Here is an 18,856-nt window from a genome sequence, read left to right on the forward strand (position 1 = left end):
TGCATCTGTAGCAGGCTTTGCAACAATATGATATCTTATCTTTAAACTTTTTTTGCAACAATATGATAATATCTTATCTTTGAACACGAATCATCCTTACTGTCGTATTGATCTGGAAACCATTCAGTAAAGTGAAGTTGTTAAAGAAGGTTGTGGGCCTGAGGCTAAGGTTGGTACTATCAAAGAGAGGATGTCTGGCAGAAGAATCAGCTACGATGCTCATTTTAAACTTCAAGCGATACGTTATGCTGAAGGAGTAGTATAAAAGTATATAGGATGAGGACACACATAGCGTACAAATGAAGAGGTTATTTGATTAAACAGCCCGATTTGGCTACACTTAAAACTATGCCAAGATGCCCATATGCCCCAATTCTTCAAGTGTGATATGCTCTTAATCCCAAGAATTCTGAATCCTAGTGTATAAATGAAGAATCCTCAATAGGCAGATTTGCCTACACTTAAAATTAAGCCAAGTACCCATATGATCTTATTGCTTATAGTGTGTTACTCTGTCAAAATCCCAAGAATCCTGAATTCTAGTGTACAAATGAAGAACCCCCCTCAGATTGATTCGGCCATGTGTGCAAAGGCTGAATCTGCCAGATTGTTGTCCATAAGCTTGTCAAAAATATGCCCCCCTTGATATTATTATAGCTACACTTAAAACTAAACCAAAAATGCTTATAAAAGCCACCCTCGCCCACCCACACCCACTTATATTTACTTCCGGTCCGGTAATATGCAGAGGCTTTCTAGAATTGTTCTGTGACTCTCTCATTTCTTACATCATAAACATATGATTTTTTCCCTATAAGAATAACACTACATATGGTGTCATCAGGGAGTGTATCGTGGAATTCACAGATAATTTTAATGTTTGTCCTGTCATTAACCACAACTTGTTTCCTTTTTGAAGTGTTGATGACAAACATGGGTCTCTGTGCTTTGAATTCATCTGGTGTGTAATACATGTCAGTATTGCCAGTGGTGACCCTTTTGTATGCTGTAAATGCTTCATATAATTTAAGAAAATCATCCTTGGACATGTCTAAATTATAATTTTCTCTAGGGAACACCTCATTTCTGCCAATTTTAAGATATATGTTCTTGATGTTGCAGTTATCAAATTTACTTGAATTTTTTTCCTGATTATTGTGTCTTCCAGTCTGAAACAGTACCACCACAAAATCTGGCATGTCATATTGTATACTGGAGAATGAGTTTGTAGCATCAAATTCATAATAGGCACCAGTGGCAGGCTTCTGTACACATTGATATGTATAAAATTGTAAAGGTACCTGTGGATTTTTTATTATATCTGCTTTGTATTTAAGAGCATAACTGGCTTCATATTCAACAACTGGGATTCTTAGTTCCATAGTCTGAATAAGGCATTTACCTTCATCAGGTAGGGTATTAGGCAGAGCTGCCCCAGTAGAGTTTAATGTACTGTACCTCATCAAAGCATTATCATCATTGGCAGCTCTTCTAAATGTGATTCTTAAACCACCCTTCCACATAATATCTTTGTAATCTGAGAAGAATCCTGGCAACAGGCGCATAGGGAACAGCACTGTGTGGCTCTTGGATAATATTTTATCACCAGCCTCAAATCCACCTATTTTGTAGTAAGAAGCCTCGGTTTTGAATAATTTTAGTGTGGCCAAAGCTGTAGAGGTAATGCCAGGGTAGTCTACTCTGTTTATAACAACACCATGTTTTCTGATCTCAATTTCAGAGAACAGATGTGGCACAAAATTGTACACCAATCGTATATTTGAATTTGCCGGATAATCTGCACCATCGAGCTTTACAACATCAAACTTGATGTATAGATCTGCTCTGTGGGGGTGTATAAAGCCATCCCCTACATCAAGATCAACCTCAATCTCTGTGTTGGGTTGATTTAAATTTGCAAAGGTCCTCCTGTTTGGAGGGAATGATTGTAGCTCATAGCTCTCAATATTTTCCATTTTTTTTGTATGTATTTTTATTTAAATATTAATCTCTATGATAGCAGTTGTTGTGGCTCCAGCAAATTCAACTAATTCTTCTTTTTCATTAGTGACCATCAACTCAATGTAATCTATTCTATTATGGCACACAGGAAAATATAATGTTGGGAATGGAGTGTAGATGATCGGTTCCATAAATTCAGAGTTAGGTTTGAATGTTGCAATGATGCCAGTTTGTTTGTGAGTGCCTATGCCATTTGATTTGGTGATCATACCCTCGGCCACATTACAGTGAATATTCAGAGTCTCTATGGCTAAGAATTTAGGTATATTAATAGCAGTGTGTTTAATGGCTGGTTCAAGTTTTGTGTTGTTCTCAAAGCCCAACAGCTCTCCTATAGTACCCAGATTCACTGTTTCTGTAGCAGACACAATCGCTACTCTGTGAGTGACAGAATTTTGAGTTAACACTATACCTCTGGGTAATTGAGCATTTAGAGTAGATAGATTATATTGCCCTGGAGTGATAACAATTTTTTGATCACCAACTGCAATTATGTTGTTGTGGTGTGTAATATTAGGGATCAAGTACATGCCATAAAATGCTCTGAGAGCTATTGTTTTGGGATACACTATATCATCATGTAATCTGAGTTTCAATATTGAATTTTGGCTGGTGAGATGGAATACCCCCATGATGCTTCAGATACCACAGGGCTTTTTGAAAATTTTCAATTGATGGTTTATTTATTTGAGACATATATCTAAGAACAGATAAACACAGATGTCCACAATTAACATCTTTGAAGTTTTGAACACGGGCATTATTGTAATAAAGATTAGGTGATTTTAGATATTTTACTAAATTTTCAGGTGGATCACCTCCAAATGAATCAAACACAAATGCCTCATCTATTAAATATTTAAGATAACAGATCCAGTGAGTGCCCTGATTTTTGTACTTATCCAAATTAACAATGCCACACTCTTTCGTGAGTGGTTGTTCTGGTAAAGAATCAGACATGTACACCTCTAAAATTTTTGATGCCCAGTGGCTTGATTAAAGCTTCAATATCTTGGTTTGTAAGCGGCTCTTTTTTTTTTTTTACACTTATTCATGGCTCTCTTAACACCTTTGCCTTGTTTCTCTATGGCCAGATTATGGCGCTTCAATTCATCTAATTCTGCCTTATTCTTCTTGGCATCTATTACTGTTTTTGCTATAGCAGCTGATCCCCCAGCCAAGCTGCCAACAGCCCCCAAAGCAACTAAGATGGCCGGGATAGTAAATATAAATCCACCTGTATGCAATTTTTTTCTAGATTGCTGTAATTTTTTTAATTGGGGGGTACTAAGCAACAATTTCATTCCATGGCCCTTGGCAAGACAAGACCTTTTTTTCTTGCGCTGCTTTTTGGTTAAAAGACTATCAATAGTTTTAAGAGATTTAAGACCTGCATAAGGTATCTGATACATAACACCCTTGGCCTTCATTGTAGGTTTATTATATATATATTCACAACCCCCACCCCAGTTTTTGTTTGGTGTTCATAGCTATGGTTGTTCCCAATGCTGCTATTCTTTCACTTAAAGAAGCATCTTTGCTTACAAATCTACCAAATGCAGCCTCTTCTAATTTTTTGTCTGCAACATGTCTCTTGTCAAGATCGGTATGTGTATTGTATGCTATGTCATGGTCTTTACAAGCAGCATCTAGGGGATTAACACCAGGGTCACCTCTGTTTAATCTATGGTCTAGTTTTGTGCCTGGACCACAATACTGATAGCCTGGAATGTGTAGTTCAAATGGCAGCTTGTTTATGATGTCATTAACCAACCCCCGACCCTCAGAGATATTCCAAAATTTAGGAGGTAGAGTATTAATAATTTTTATAAGATATCCAATGCCCTTAGTGTCATTCACTATAAAATTAGACAATTTAGTGCTTATCATGTCCATAATTCCAACCTTTTCATTGTAAAAATTGTGGTTGCCAGCATTTTCCTCCCCAGCTATCACCAGCAACCTACAGGGAGTCCATAAAGTCCTGCAAAAAACTAAAACTCTATAACTTGAAAACTATTAAGTTTATTAACAAAATATTTTGTGTGTACTTACAGCAAGGTTCAAAGTTTATTTCCTGCTTGTTAGGTTCATCGCCAAACCTCCAATTGTGCACCATTCACGTCCAGATACTGTTGCAGTCTTTTTGTGAAACCGAGAATTACGTGCTGACGGTGCTCTCCGGGGATATTCAGAATCACATCTCTTTTTTTTTCTTTTAGTTTCATCCAGATTAGCTGGTTTCTGTGAATACACCTCGGTCTTTACATGTCCTCACACCCAGTAATCGCAAGGTGTCAAGTCTGGTGATCTTGCAGGCCAAGGTGTGGGCCCTCATCGGCCAATCCATCTCTCCTGAAATTGTTAGTTAAGAAACTGCCGAACTTCAAGGGCAAAATTTTAACTTGTAGGGCCAGCCTTCCCCTTCTTGCGTACGATCTTGTGTAACGTTGACTTCGGTATTCCCAGTTCCAAGGATCTTCGTTTAAGCGATTTCATTAGACTCCGGCCCACGCTGTCCTGCACTGTCTGAATCACATCGTCACTCGTTCCTGGCCTTCCACTGTGTGGCAAATCTTACACACTTCCCGTTGCCTTCATACCATCTCTTGATACTTGTGTCTGCTGGAGGTGGTTTTCCATACGTTGTTTGGAACTTTCTCCGCACTGGAACGAAAAATTTTAACTCTGCAAACCACAGAACACACTGTGCCTTTTCCTGGATGGACGCCATCTTAAGTCACATGATCACGTGATTACCAGTTCAAGCGTCACTGAGCAGTGTGGCCAGAACAAAACTTTAAACTTCCACCCTTCTCACCCAAAAAATGTGTATTGTTAAACGCAACAGCTAAAAAGTTATAGAGTTTTACTTTTTTGCAGGACTTTATGGACTCCCTGTATCTACAAGTTTCCTGACATCATCAACCCACACAAATTCTTTAGGCAGGGTGTTGTATTGTTTGATTCCACTACCTGTCTTGATCTGTGTCCATATGGGCTTCATTAAGTTGTTGTATTTTGCTCCACTGCTAGAGTCGTTTTCACGTTCAGAAGAGACAACGGCGCTTATGGGGAAACCGCACAGTGTTGCCAATACAGCGCTAGCTCCTGTCGCCGGGAAATGATGACCTTCCTTCACAATGAAGGTGTTACATATTTTGTATATATAATGATAATTATATGTAATTATTAACATTAATATTATACTGTGAACGTTACAGTTACCCTTTTTACTATGATCCATTGCGATCACTACACACGCGAGTGTAATGCACGAATATGACACTTCAGAAATCACTTAAAAAAGTAAAAATCGCTGAGAGCTCACACAACTGAAAACACTTTTTCGGGAGAGGGAAAAAGTCTAAACAGACCAAAGCAGATATCTCACTCAAGTAAGGGGACCCTGGCACATGGGTTAAATTCAAGTTGCAACCCAAACAAACAAATGAGTTAAGGCCCACGTGAACTGATAAGACGTGAATGACTCAAGCAAGGCATGTCATATTTCTATCTTGAAGCCCCATATTTTGTCACGTGTTGGAAAGCCTTTCAAAGGTTAATATGGTGTCTATGAATTTATGTGTACGTTGGACATTAATGTCGACAGTAATGTAAACGAAAACAACGTGTATTTACGACAGCACTAATGTTGCTCAAAACAGCAGCATTTGAAATAATTGTCAATTATTAAATTTAAGTAATTTCAATTCTATTATAACAAACTGCATGAAGTTCATATTTTTACTGAATGGAAATAAAATAACAACTGGAAAACTTGGTGGTGATTAGCCGGAATGCTGAGGTGAGTCAGCTCAAGATGGCCAGACAACTTCTCCTTACTTCGCGCGCGGTTCGGGTTAAAAAGAAACTCCAAATGCATGGAAGTAATATTTCTGGGAACCTTTGAGTGGTTATAAAAAATAATTTCATTATTTTCTCCACAACTTTGTCGCTGGAAGTTTTTACTTGGAATTACAGAACAAAAAATGTCCAGCGACGACATTTTCTACTGCACGAATATAAAAAATCTCCACATACTTTATTTGAATATTTTTTAATGCAAATATGCTTTAAAGTATTGATAAATTCTGAGTACCACCGTCACCTATGACAATTAAAAAACAGTGTCAATTTTTTTCATAATGAAAGCTTCAATTTTACGGCATGTTTCAACGTTAGGAATGAAAACATTGTAAAAATTGTGTTTTCACAGAAAATTTGCGTTTTTAATTTATCTAAATTTATGTAAGCAAGTTACCAGTTTTTTGTGTTCACCATCGTATTCTCTACAAAATTTCCTGCAAAACTGCAGGTACCGATTTTACTTAAGCTAAATTTGTAAATCCAGAAATTTGACAAAAGCGCGCTCGTATTTCCCATAAGAAAAGCATTGCCCATAAGAGCCCATTGTGTCTTCTGAACGTGAAAACGACTCTAGACTTGACTCTTTTTTGTGTGGGATCATTGTTCTGGTATAGAGCATCTGATTTTATTAATATTTCTTTGTAATGCTCATAATCTTGATCTGTATAGCTGCCAGGTCTCTTCCTAGTCATCAGTTCCCACAATCCAGGTGTGCCAGGATATTTAACAAAACCACCTTTTTCTCCAAGATGAGATTCTGAATATAAAATCAGATCATCTCCCATAAATGTTACTCTGAAATTGCCAATTCTATGTATGATGCTACCATCACGCTCTGTGTCAGCATATAAGCCAAAGACCTCATCTTTGTTGTCTTTAGGTGTGCTTAAATATTTTTGAGCAAGAAGACCCAATTCAATAGGATCCTGTGTAGCTTCAATTCTTCGAGGACCAACAGGACTAGGTGTATGAATACTAGAAAGTGGGGTGATTGGATAATCTAATATGTTCCTTGCAGCTACAGGTACAAGCTCTGTGATCAAATTTTGATTTTGCTCTGTAACAGTTTTGATATTTTTACCTAATTCACTAATAGCATCAATAATAGGCTGTTCTGTTTGCTTGTGTTGTTCATAGATTCCTCGGTTCTCTGATTTCCATCCCTTAAATCTTTTTACAAGATAATCTCTTAATTTAAGATCATCAATGATTGGCCTTTTCATGGTTATTTATATATGTTTCAATGTCTAGAAAATTGTTGATTTTATTTCTGTATTTGCCACTATTGGGTTTCCTTGTCATATCAATTGTGACAAACCCATAACTGTCCTGGTTCCAGCACCTACTGCAAAACTTAGAAAAATCATTGTAGCTCAAATCCCCACCTACATATTCATCATGTATGTGTTTGAGGTTGGTATGATCTTGATGAAACACACATATAAAATTGCTGTTGTCTCGGATCAGCTGCTTCGGTATTTTAGAAAAAGTCTGTGCCAGGTAGAAGCAATCAATGTTTTTGTGTCGGCCCTGTGTAAGAAAATTTCTAACCTTGTTTTGATTATCCAGTATAATGTCATCAAACACAACAACAGAATTATCGAGACATTCATGAAGTGGCTTAACATCTGATTCAAAAGTGGCAATATCCAGTCCATCATATAGCTTCATCAGCTGCTGATATTTTAATTGTTCCAAGCTCTTAGAGAAGACATACAAGTGCCTGTTTTTCCAGTCTAACCAGTTGGGTGCCAATAAAAAATTATCAATCATTAGTGTAGTTTCACCACAAGCCGATGGCCCAACAATAAGACATCTAATATTATCAGGCAGCAGCTTGCCATTTCTCTTATTCTGCTGTTCAGGCTCTGGCAGCCTCTTTATAACATCCCAGGTGCTCATAGTATCACTTTGTTTGCCTCGATCCAGCTGTGTTCTGGGAGTCCTAGCCATTTCACCAGTATCTTGTTGCCTTTTCTGCGGATGATTTTCTCTATGAGATATGTGTCAGGCTGTTTAATTTTGTTGAGTTCTTCTTCATAAAACCTGCCTTTGAGAATTTCTCCTCGGTGATCTTTTATTATATATGTGTATCGGGTCCCAGGTTTAATTTGAACCACTGTAAATAATTCAGTGCTCCAGTTTCTTGTAAAGCCTCTTTTGAATAAGTGCTTATATTTGCTGATTCTTACTTGATCACCCACCTTGTATTTGGCTTTTCTTGTTGTTGGCTGGTATCTAGGATAATAAACAGTACTGATCAATTTTTGCTCATCAGATGAAGTTAACTCAGAGGGTTTCATGTTGATTGTGGAATGGACAGAGTTGTTATATTTATCTAAAAGTTCTGGAAGAATATTAAGCCATTTATAATTACCTTGGAGGGTAAATTGTTTATACATATGATTTTTTAGGGTTTTGTTGAATCTTTCTACAATTGAGGCCTTGAGATCACTGTAACTCGAGTAATGTTGTATTGACTGGCTTTTAAAAAATTGTTGGAACACAGAATTATAGAATTCTTTGCCATTATCTGTTTTCAAATAGCGCGGTGATCTTCCACTCTGATTGATGATTGTCCTGAAGGCTTCTGTAACACATTTTCCAGTCTTGGATTTGAGTGGCACAGCCCAGGCAAATTTTGAAAATGTATCTATGACAGTGAGTAGATACTTGCAGCCCTTGTCTTGTCTAAGTTTTTCAGCTGTCCACTTGCCATCTCAACCAAGTCGCACTGCCATAAATCATCTATGCCTTTTGTAACCACTGGCAGTCTCTTATAACTATGTCTGGCTTGTCTGTGTAATTCATCAACAATAATTTGTCTAGACATAGTATGTAAACAAGAATATTGCAACTATAGGGTGTTCAGCAGCTGATACTACAGGATTTTCTAAATACAGTTTGTCTCCTATCTGTATATTAAATTCCAGAGAGCCATCATCTTCAGCATAAGATGTTTCTAATGTATTGGGGTCTGTAAAATCCTCTAATTCTACACTGGTGATTTTTGGTTTGTTGTCAGCATTTGTTATTGATAAGGTAGGGTAGTGGTGTGCCTGTGGTTGTAGCCAATATTTGATCTTGATTGGTCTAAGTGTGCCCCAACAAAAAGCTGGTAATAAAATTGTGCAGGGGACAGCATATATATTTCGCCACCTGGTGTAAATGGTGAATCATATTCTTTGTTGGGGATACTGTACAATTCAAGGATTATTGTATGTTTAGGATTCTCGATTATGCCAGTTATTTCTTTTTCTGCTGTAAGCAATCTACTTGTTACAGATTCAAGGTGCTCATTGATAGTCCTAACAACATCATCATGGCCTGGCTTGATTTTTATGTCCACAACAAGTTTCTTGTATTGTTGCACAATCTCTTGTAGCTGGGTGGCAAAAACAGACAGAGCATTTGCTTGATTGGATTCCATGGTCCCTAGCTGTTGCTTGATATTAGCTACAATTTGCTGTAAATTTTCAACAACTGCCAATTTTGAATTTTGGGTTGTAAGATCATGGACCTGTCTTCTGATATCCTCAAACAGGGCATGCAGTTCATTAATATGTTGATTGGTTGGTAGAGTGGCCACTGTCTGAGTAAGTTGTTTGATCTCTGTCTGGATATTCTTGATATCTTCTGATTTCAATATGCGATTCACAGCTCTCTTAATATTTTTAAGTTCCTGTGATGTAGGCAGATTTGATACAGTATTCTGCAAAGATTCAAGTGCCAATTTCACATCATTTAATTCAGAAGCATCAACCACACCACGCATAGCATCTTGGAGCAGGGCTATATCTGCCTGAGTAGGTGTTGATTGTTGTAAAATTTCAAGTTTTGTTTGGATATCATCGATCAAGTGATGAAAATGAGATAGCTCAGATTCAGTGTTGAGGTTTTCAAGTTTTGTAATCTGTTGTTGGACACTGACAAGGGTATCTGCAATACCAGGCAGGCGGGATTCTAGAGATTCTTGTACATTTGTCAAATCACTTTGCACTGCTGCTATGGTGCCTTCAAGATGGGTTATGGTACTTTGAATTTTTCCAAAATCTTCATATGTTTCAAGTTGCAGCTTAATGTTGGCAACACTCCGAGTTATTGCACTCAAAGCATCAGAAGATGGCAAGTTGTTCATAAAATTTTCAAGTGTCTCGATTTTTTCTTTAACCTCGGCTATGGCATTGTTCAAGGGGTCCAGATTAGGTATCTGTAGTGATTGAATCTGTTCCTTTAGAGTGGAAATCACTAGATCAAAATCTTCTTGTGATTTTATGCTTTTGACAATTGTTTGGAGCTGTGTCTGGACATTATTTATCTGCTCTTCCAATTGTTGTTTCAATTGCTCAGAGTTGGTGGCCTGGGTTTTAAATTTGGCTTGAAGAGCTGTTACAGCCTCCTCTAAAGTTTGAAAATTATCCAATGTTGCCAGGTCAGTATATTTCTGAAGCAGCACTTTGAGTTCTGAGTCAATTTTAAGAAGAGGGTCCATGCATTGTGATTGTAAATTTGTAATTTCTAGTTGAAGACTGGCATTGAGTGTGGTTTGTAAAGCTTGTAAATCACTTCTTAATTTTTTGACTCTGACATCAAGCATCAGAATCTCATCACTGTGATCTTCATGTCTTGTATGGCCAAATATATCATTAGGCATTTTGTTTTAGTGGTTATTTATTATTGAATATCTAATTCTTAATTCTATAAAAAAAGGTATAAGTTTGTCATAGGATCCCGGGACCTCAATATATAAGCAGTCACCAGCAGAAACAGTATATACAGTGCCAGAAATCATGTTTGAGTGCTTTATCCTGTAAATATTTTTGCCTACTGAAATCTTGACATTACCCGCGGGGGTTGTAATAAATTGTAATTGACCACCTACAGGTAATTGGTAATGATTTAAATTATTATTAAATATGTACAATATTTTACCTGTTTCATCATCAACATCTGTAAGTATGCTGTTCAGATGAATATTTAACAAAGCACTTAGTTTAGATATTATATCAGAAGAGGGTGCTGGTGTTGGCAGGTCCATAATAGCCTGTTTTTTGAACCCAAATAAGTTCATAGGCATGTTTATTTATTTCAAATCATGCTCTGTAATTGGGCATTGATTGCCACTTTTCAAATCACAATGATCCCATGGTAGAGTATGTATGCCACATGATAAAATACATCTCTTATCATCATGTGGGTCCAGAGCCACTTTTCTTACAACATTTGTAGTCAACAAGTGATCTTTACTCTGAATTCTGCATTCTGATGTTCTGATTGAACTCTGGGTTTTGAGACAATCTTCATAATCTTCAAATTCAAGCTCTTTGTCAACAATTACTCTGCCAATGCCCTTGGCTTTTTTTTGCAACAACACCACTACATGTTTCAAAGCTGTACATCTTGGCCCTTAACCCAGCAAATGCCACAATAACATCACCAAGTGTCTCATCTTTTAACTTGCCGGGCCTCCCCCATGGCGCAGTGGTAGCGTCATTGCCTTGTAATCAAGGGGTCCCGGGTTCGATACCCGGTGGAGGCACAAGTGGTTCGGATCCCACTTTAAACTGTAGGTCCAGTCCCGGTTAGCCTTACTGTGCATAAAGTGGACTTAAAACACCAACTCAAACCAAACCAAACTTTTAACTTGCCAGGCACTTTTTTGTTGTGGGGTTGAATTTTTGTATGTTCACTGGTATCAAAATATTCAAGCAATGCAGGCTGTGACATATCTTGATAAACATCTTCTGTTTGAATATCAAGAATAAAACTATCTGTGTCCATGTACATCAGTTTTACACTATCACCATAAATAGGCTTCAACACATTATAATAGAGCTCCAGCATGTGTAATTTGGCCAATTCCAATATCACAGCCCCTACATAAATAGGCTTATCAAACTTAATCTTTGTTTTTTTCATATTAAAAAGTGCCATATTGTCATAATAAATTCTTCTGTAGTTGAAATTATGCTTTGCTATCAATTTTTTGCTCCGGCTGGGGTCAGTAATTATTTTAACATCAGTATGTTTTCTGACATTTTCTATGGTTTTGCCATACACTGAATTTACCATCAATTTAAACAAAGTCTTATCAAATTGGCTCATTGCAGATGTTCGAAGCTCTGTGTTTGTATCAATATATGGCTTCAACCATCTTGAGTACCTGAACCTCAAAACTTTGCCAACTTTGGTCACTTGAACACCATGATTCATTAGGAACTGGAGGTTTTTATAATATATGACATAATCCTGTTTTGGTTCCAGAGTCATCATTAGCTTCTTCTGTTTAGAGCCAGGTGAGCACTCAACCTCAGGAATTGGGGGCAGATCAGAAAATATGTTGTGTAAATCATCAGGAATTGTCAGATCAACCTCTAAGAACAGGCCATAGTTACTGTCATCAAAGTCCTGAAGATCTTCAATATTGAAATCTTCAACCCACTCAAGCCCTGCATATGGCAGTTTATCCATCATAGCATAACCATAGAGGCTATTGGCATCTACATACAGTATATAATTTGATGGCAGTGCTGGATCATAATTGAGAATATACTTGTTATTTGCTCTGGCATATCTCTGAGAACATTGCACCATGCCTCCTCTTATACATTGTTCCATAAACAGATACATGTCCTGATCCTGGATCAGATCCAACTGCATTTTAGTGTTTAAAAACATTGCAGACCATGCTAGGCCTGGAGCACTGTAGAAATACATTGGATCCAGCTTATAATTTTGCATGGAAGATTTTCTAAATGCCTGAAGTATATCAGCTAAGAGGGTCACATCAAGTTTTAAATATGCCTTGTGATAATCACCAAATGTCTGGCATTTTAAATTGTTTCACATCAACTGGGCATGGTGATAATCATCATCAGTGATTCCAGATGCTCTGATTTTGCTGTAGAACTCTTGTTGTTGTGGCAGAGAACACTCATCAAATTTAGAAAAATCTGTAACATAATCATATGGGTATACACCCTTCCGCCTAATTAATTTCAGGTCCTGATTTGGAAACAAAGCATATGTGATTTTGAATTGATCATCAGATAATTGACTGGCCAGTGTAGCCAGGCTAGCGGACAGAATTCTGTAGTAATCAAGAAATCTTATGTGAATAGGAACACCATTAACTTTAATTATCTTGCTAATGGCAATATATTTCTCATCATTTTCTGCTAAAATATTTAAATTCTGCTTGTTAAACCCCTCGTACCTGATCAGATGATGGAAATCAAAATTGGATGCACCATGGCAAAATATGGGGATAAATTTTGGTCTCTGGATCTTAATATTAAAGCTATTACACACGGCCATTAAGAATTTACCATCTGTATGAGAATGGTGTTTCACCTTGATATTTTTATCTGAAAATTCAGAATCACATACCGGGCATTTTTCTGCATTATTGAAATCTTCAATCTGATCCTGTGTTAAAGGCATCATGGGTTTTGATTTTAATAAGACATTAGATGCTATGTCATGGCACTCATTTTCTATTCTATGAGCAAATTCTTTGATGGCATCTGCTCCCATGTATAAATATTCTTTACTAACAACACCATCCTGTACAATCACATAATAAAAACTAGAAGGTTCATGTAACTGGTATGATGTAATTGAAGATTCATCAGGATCTGGGCTGCAGAATGCAAGGGGTTTGAGGTTTGATTCAAAATCACAGACTATATATGCTGGGTGTTCCAACAAGGCTTCAAAGTTTTTGAATTTGGCATTTTAACTTGGATTAGGCATCACCATATGAACAGGTTTATGATGCCACAGTATTTCAGATGCTCAATTAACTTGTTTCTAGCAATTTCTGCATTCACTTCACTAATCCCATTTATTATTTTTTTACCATCAAATACAGTCAAACATCTTCTGCACAACTTGAATATTGTATTAGATTTGTCTAGTTGTTTTCTGACTAAAGCTTCAAGACTGTGTATCAGAGTGTAATGGTGTGTGCCATCCTCTTCAATTAAGAGCAGATCAATCGGAACAGCAGAATCATCATCAAGTGTACTGATTCTGAGAGGTGCTATCAAGCAATTGCCACGGCCAGTAGAACAAATAAATACATTAATAGATAATTGTTTACCATTGATATCCCTGGCCTTTTTTTCAAATTTATCAATATTCTGAACAGACATTGGATATTCTAAGCCCTCCATAGAATCATCAAAATTGTGTTCATATTGTTTATAATAAGTTATTTTCTCAGGATGCCTTAAAACTGGATACAAAGCAGCTACAATACACCACAGAAAACATTTCTCATCATTATTTTTTATGTTAACCACGGCTTTTTTGTTTTTGATATTGGCAGGTAATGGCAGATATGTAGATCCTTGTAATGGGCTGAATTCAGAAATATTAACATAGAGCTTGTGTGAAGTTCCGCATAGGCTCCATCCTGATTCTTTTGCTGCAAATTCAGAGTGTTTAATATTCAATTGCTCTATCAAACTGCTTATTATTTTGTCTAAATTTGCATTTGAATATACAGCTACAGTTTCTGTTATGTGGGGCTGTGTAAATTTTGTGCCATTTGATTTCTTATATTGTGTAAACAATTTGAGGGACAGCTTATAAGAGCCATTTTGTGCATTTAGAATTGCCTGCACATCAGGATTTATACTGTTTAAAAAAATCTTAATATCGCATCTTGGCTCTGATACAAACCGGTAATCCCTAAGTTGGCCAGCAAAACTTCTATGAATAGGTGGTTCATAGCGTGGCTGCTTTGCTGCTCTAGCATTAACAGGTGCTTCATGCTTCCTTTTCAGACCAGATGTAGATGGCTGTGAGGGCAATGTTGATGACTGTACATAACAACTACACTTATGCCTTTTGTAATATGCCTTGCTTAATATTTTATGGCATCTTGGGCACAATTTAGTAGCCTTTCTGCATTTCTTAGGGTCACAATTAAACCGGTGCCTAGCCCAATTAGAACTAGATATATTTTTATTGCATTGATTGCAGTATTTCAAGTTTGGCATTTTTATTGTTTGTTTATATAAAATTTCTTGTTCCAAAAAAAAAAGTATGGATAATATGCCAAAACAATTATAACAGCAATTAGTGGCTGAACTGGTGCTTTTATACCCAGACAACAGCAGTAACTAGGCTCTGGTGATCCCCAATATAAAATAATTTTGCTCTATTATGCTGTTGTATAACACACTTTACCAGGTTTCAAACCTCAGCTGTATATCAGCTAGCAGTGAATATTCTCAAAATCTCACGTGTAGGGATATTATTTTGCCACATGTATTTCAATCTCACACATTTTACCAGGGCTCAAACCCGGAGCCTCTTGATTACAAGGCAATAATACCAACACTTTGCCATCAGGGAGGCCCACTAACTCTACCAGGTTTCAGACCTGGGGGCCTCTTGATTACAAGGCAGCAAGACTAGCACTTCTCCATGGAGAGGTCTTAAACCCAGAAGCTTTTGATTATAAAGCATATAAGCCATGGGACTATGTCCACATTCTACTGAGCATCAGAACCCAGGAGTTATAAGCTATATATCAGCTAAATACAGTCAAAATTGGATTTTAACTGTGCAATGAATATTCTCAATATCTCACTCGTGTATATATTATCAGAGCAAGGCAAAACCTGAATTGGATTCAGGCATACATGACAACATGCAAGAGGCTAATGTTCTTTTACTAAGAATTTCCTTCTATTATACAGAAATATTAATTGAAGTTTTATGCTCTTTTAGTGAATTGGAGTCAATGGCATGCAGGCCCATACATGCTATCATGCAAAGGGAATTTTCCCTGAAAGGGCACAGAAATATCAATAATGCCCCCTTTTAGCTGTGTAGATTATATCCCATGCATGCTAGCAATAATGATGAAAGCCCCTAGTCGTGCATAATTTATTGCCCGGGCAATGAAACTGATCAAAGATTAGAAAGAAAGCACGTAACAATTCAATTTGCAACTGCCTTTGTCCAAGGTAATCCTATATTGAATTAGATCTATAAATTGTTAGAGCATGAGGATATAAGCATTTTGGTTTAGTTTTAAGTGTAGTCAAAACAATATCAAGAGGGGCATATTTTTGACAAGCTTATGGACAACAATCTGGCAGATTCAGCCTTTGCACACATGGCCGAATCAATCTGAGGGGTGTTCTTCATTTGTACACTAGAATTCAGGATTCTTGGGATTTTGACAGAGTAACACACTATAAGCAATAAGATCATACGGGTACTTGGCTTAATTTTAAGTGTAGGCAAATCTGTCTATTGAGGGTTCTTCATTTATACACTAGGATTCAGAATTCTTGGCATTAAGAGCATATTACACTTGAAGAATTGGGGCATATGGTCATCTTGGCATAGTTTTAAGTGTAGCCAAATCGGCTGTTTAATCAAATAACCTCTTCATTTGTACGCTATGTGTGTCCTCATCCTATATACTTTTATACTACTTGAAGGAAACGGCAACAGATCTGCAGCGCGATATTACGATGTGGGCGAGTCTAACATTCGTCGATGGAGAAATCGGAAGGAACAACTTGCTGCAACAAGTGGCAAGAGAAAGACATTTCGTGGAAAAGGAGCCAAATTTCCACAGGTTTTGGGCTTTGTAAATGAGAGAAGAAGTGCTAGCTATGCTGTAACCGTAGACATGATACGTTTTCAAGGTCGTGAAGCAGCTTCCAAGTTAGACATGAGTCGTCAAGCTTTCCGAGCTAGTGGGGGATGGTGTTCACGTTCTATGCGTAGGAAAAGTTTATCGCTTCGCCGTAGGACAACAATTGCGCAACGTTTCCCTGCAGACTTTGATCAGAAAATTGTTAAATTTCACAAATACGTGATTCGAATGCGAAAGTACAATGATTGTAGCTTGTCTCAGATCGACAACGCGGATGAAACACCTATTTACTGGGACATGCCTATGTCCAGCACAGTTGCACCGAGAGGCTCGCACACCGTATCGATCAAGACCACGGGTGGAGAGAAACAACGATGCACTGTAATGTTGGGTGTTTTCGCGTAACAATGTGCCAAAGGAGGCATTTCCGCCGGGTATTATCATACGTGCCCGGCAGAAAGGATGGATGGAAGAAGAACTGGTATTGGATTGGATAGACAAAGTGTGGAATAGAAGGTCTGGTGCATTGCTAATGCAAAAGAGTTTGCCGGTGTGGGACAGCTCTCGTGGTCACCTAACAGACAGAATACAGACAAAATTCCAACAGTTGAAAACGATGTAGCTTGATTCCTGGGGGTCTAACGTGTGTACTGCAGCCCCTAGACGTTTGTGTAATTCGCTCGTTTCGTTCCGGCGTCTGTATACTTAATGACTGGATTAGTGAAGGAAACCACGAGCTTACAGCAAGAGGAAAGATCAAACGTCCGACTGTCAATCAAGTGTGTGAATGGATTCTGGCAGCATGGGAAAGTGTAAAGTCTGAGACAGTTGAGAAGGGTTTTCTGAAGTACGGCATATCCAATACCCTAGATGGTACCCAGGATGAAATGTTGTGGGATGATGATGCTAGTGATGAAGATGACAAAACCTCTTGTGCAGAAAATTTTTCAACGAGTAGCAGCAACGACAGTGAATAAGGTCTTTGAGGACTCAAACTGAAGGATACGGTATTAATATGTAGATCATTGCCCTAAAATAAAGGTTAATATACTTTTAAAATACTTACTTGAAATTGGCTACCTACGCAAAAAAAAAGTCAATCGTGCGGCTTATAGACGAGAAATTTTATTTTCCTGAAATCTAAGGCCAAAAAAGGGGGTGCGGCTCATACACGCGTGCGGCTAATAGACGCAAGAATACGGTATGGCATTAGCACCGTACACAGCACAAATTGTTTTTGAGTTGAAGAAATCAGTTAGCCAAGTTTCAAGAGTAGCTTCATGAGGAAAAGATTCCTACTGCTGCACTTAACCCTCGTTTAAACTCGAAGAGCAGAATGTGCCGGAAATGTTCAACTTCGTCCACTTGACACTCCATCTTGTTTCGTCCGCAAAATAGACACAATGTGCTCAGAATTAGAATGCACGGCGTTTTCACGAACACAAAACTACAAACTAATCAACAACAATGGAATAACGGACAAGGGACTCTTAGCAACGCAGTGTTGCCAACCCATAACAAAACGCTACGAAATTATGCACCGATCCAATAATCCCTAATTAGGATTGATCCTGATAAGATAACACACACATGCACTCATTCACATACAAATATGAAATACAAATACAATCAATTGATTACGCATAATTATACACAAAACACATAAAAACTAACACTGTTTGCAACAGTGACTTTTGAGAAACTGTTGCTTTCCTGTGTGTTATTTTGCTCCAAATAAATTGATCGTGGCTGCACAGTTCATAATACACGTAAAGGTCCCTCAACTTTAATATTGCAGTTGGTATGGCTTTATCACATGCACTACAATTATACGGGAAAGAATTCTGCACTGCTGCCATTGGAATAACCAATACGATTTAGATATCAGAAGTCACGTGTAATTATCTTATCGACATTGTAACCCCAAATATGTTTCTACTATTAATGGTCGATATAATAGGAATTTTAATTTTACCCCTGCTGACAAATAAACGTATAGTTCATTGAATTAAGTTATTTATGTCGTCTTTCTGACACTTTTGGTTAATCGCAACGATGGGTTGAATGGTGATGCGATACGATGGATTAAGGGACAATCACAAACACGTTTGGACGACACAACACTATTTCTACAGACGATTATACTGGCTGTGGGTCCAGACACCAGAGCCTCGTTAGTCTTCAACGATGGAGTCCAGGGTGTACTACGTGGAAGTGAGGTTGACATTCGAAAGAGTCACCCTTCATTTACACCTCAGATATATGGACAGATGATACAAGATATTGAATAAGTGGCAGCGATTATGGAAGGGGGAGGGGGTGAAAGTTGCTCCCTTT

At 37.6% G+C, this 18,856-nt stretch overlaps 1 protein-coding gene across 3 annotated transcripts in view; it reads right to left on the bottom strand.

Moving 5' to 3' along the window:
- Positions 1–18,856, bottom strand: part of LOC145996387 (carcinine transporter-like) — a 58,222-nt gene that overhangs the window by 30,319 nt on the left and 9,047 nt on the right. The gene's annotated exons all lie outside the window — the stretch shown is intronic.

The sequence above is a fragment of the Lepisma saccharinum genome, chromosome 12, assembly GCF_977018435.1.
Source record: "Lepisma saccharinum chromosome 12, izLepSacc3.1, whole genome shotgun sequence".
Lineage (NCBI taxonomy): Eukaryota > Metazoa > Arthropoda > Insecta > Zygentoma > Lepismatidae > Lepisma > Lepisma saccharinum.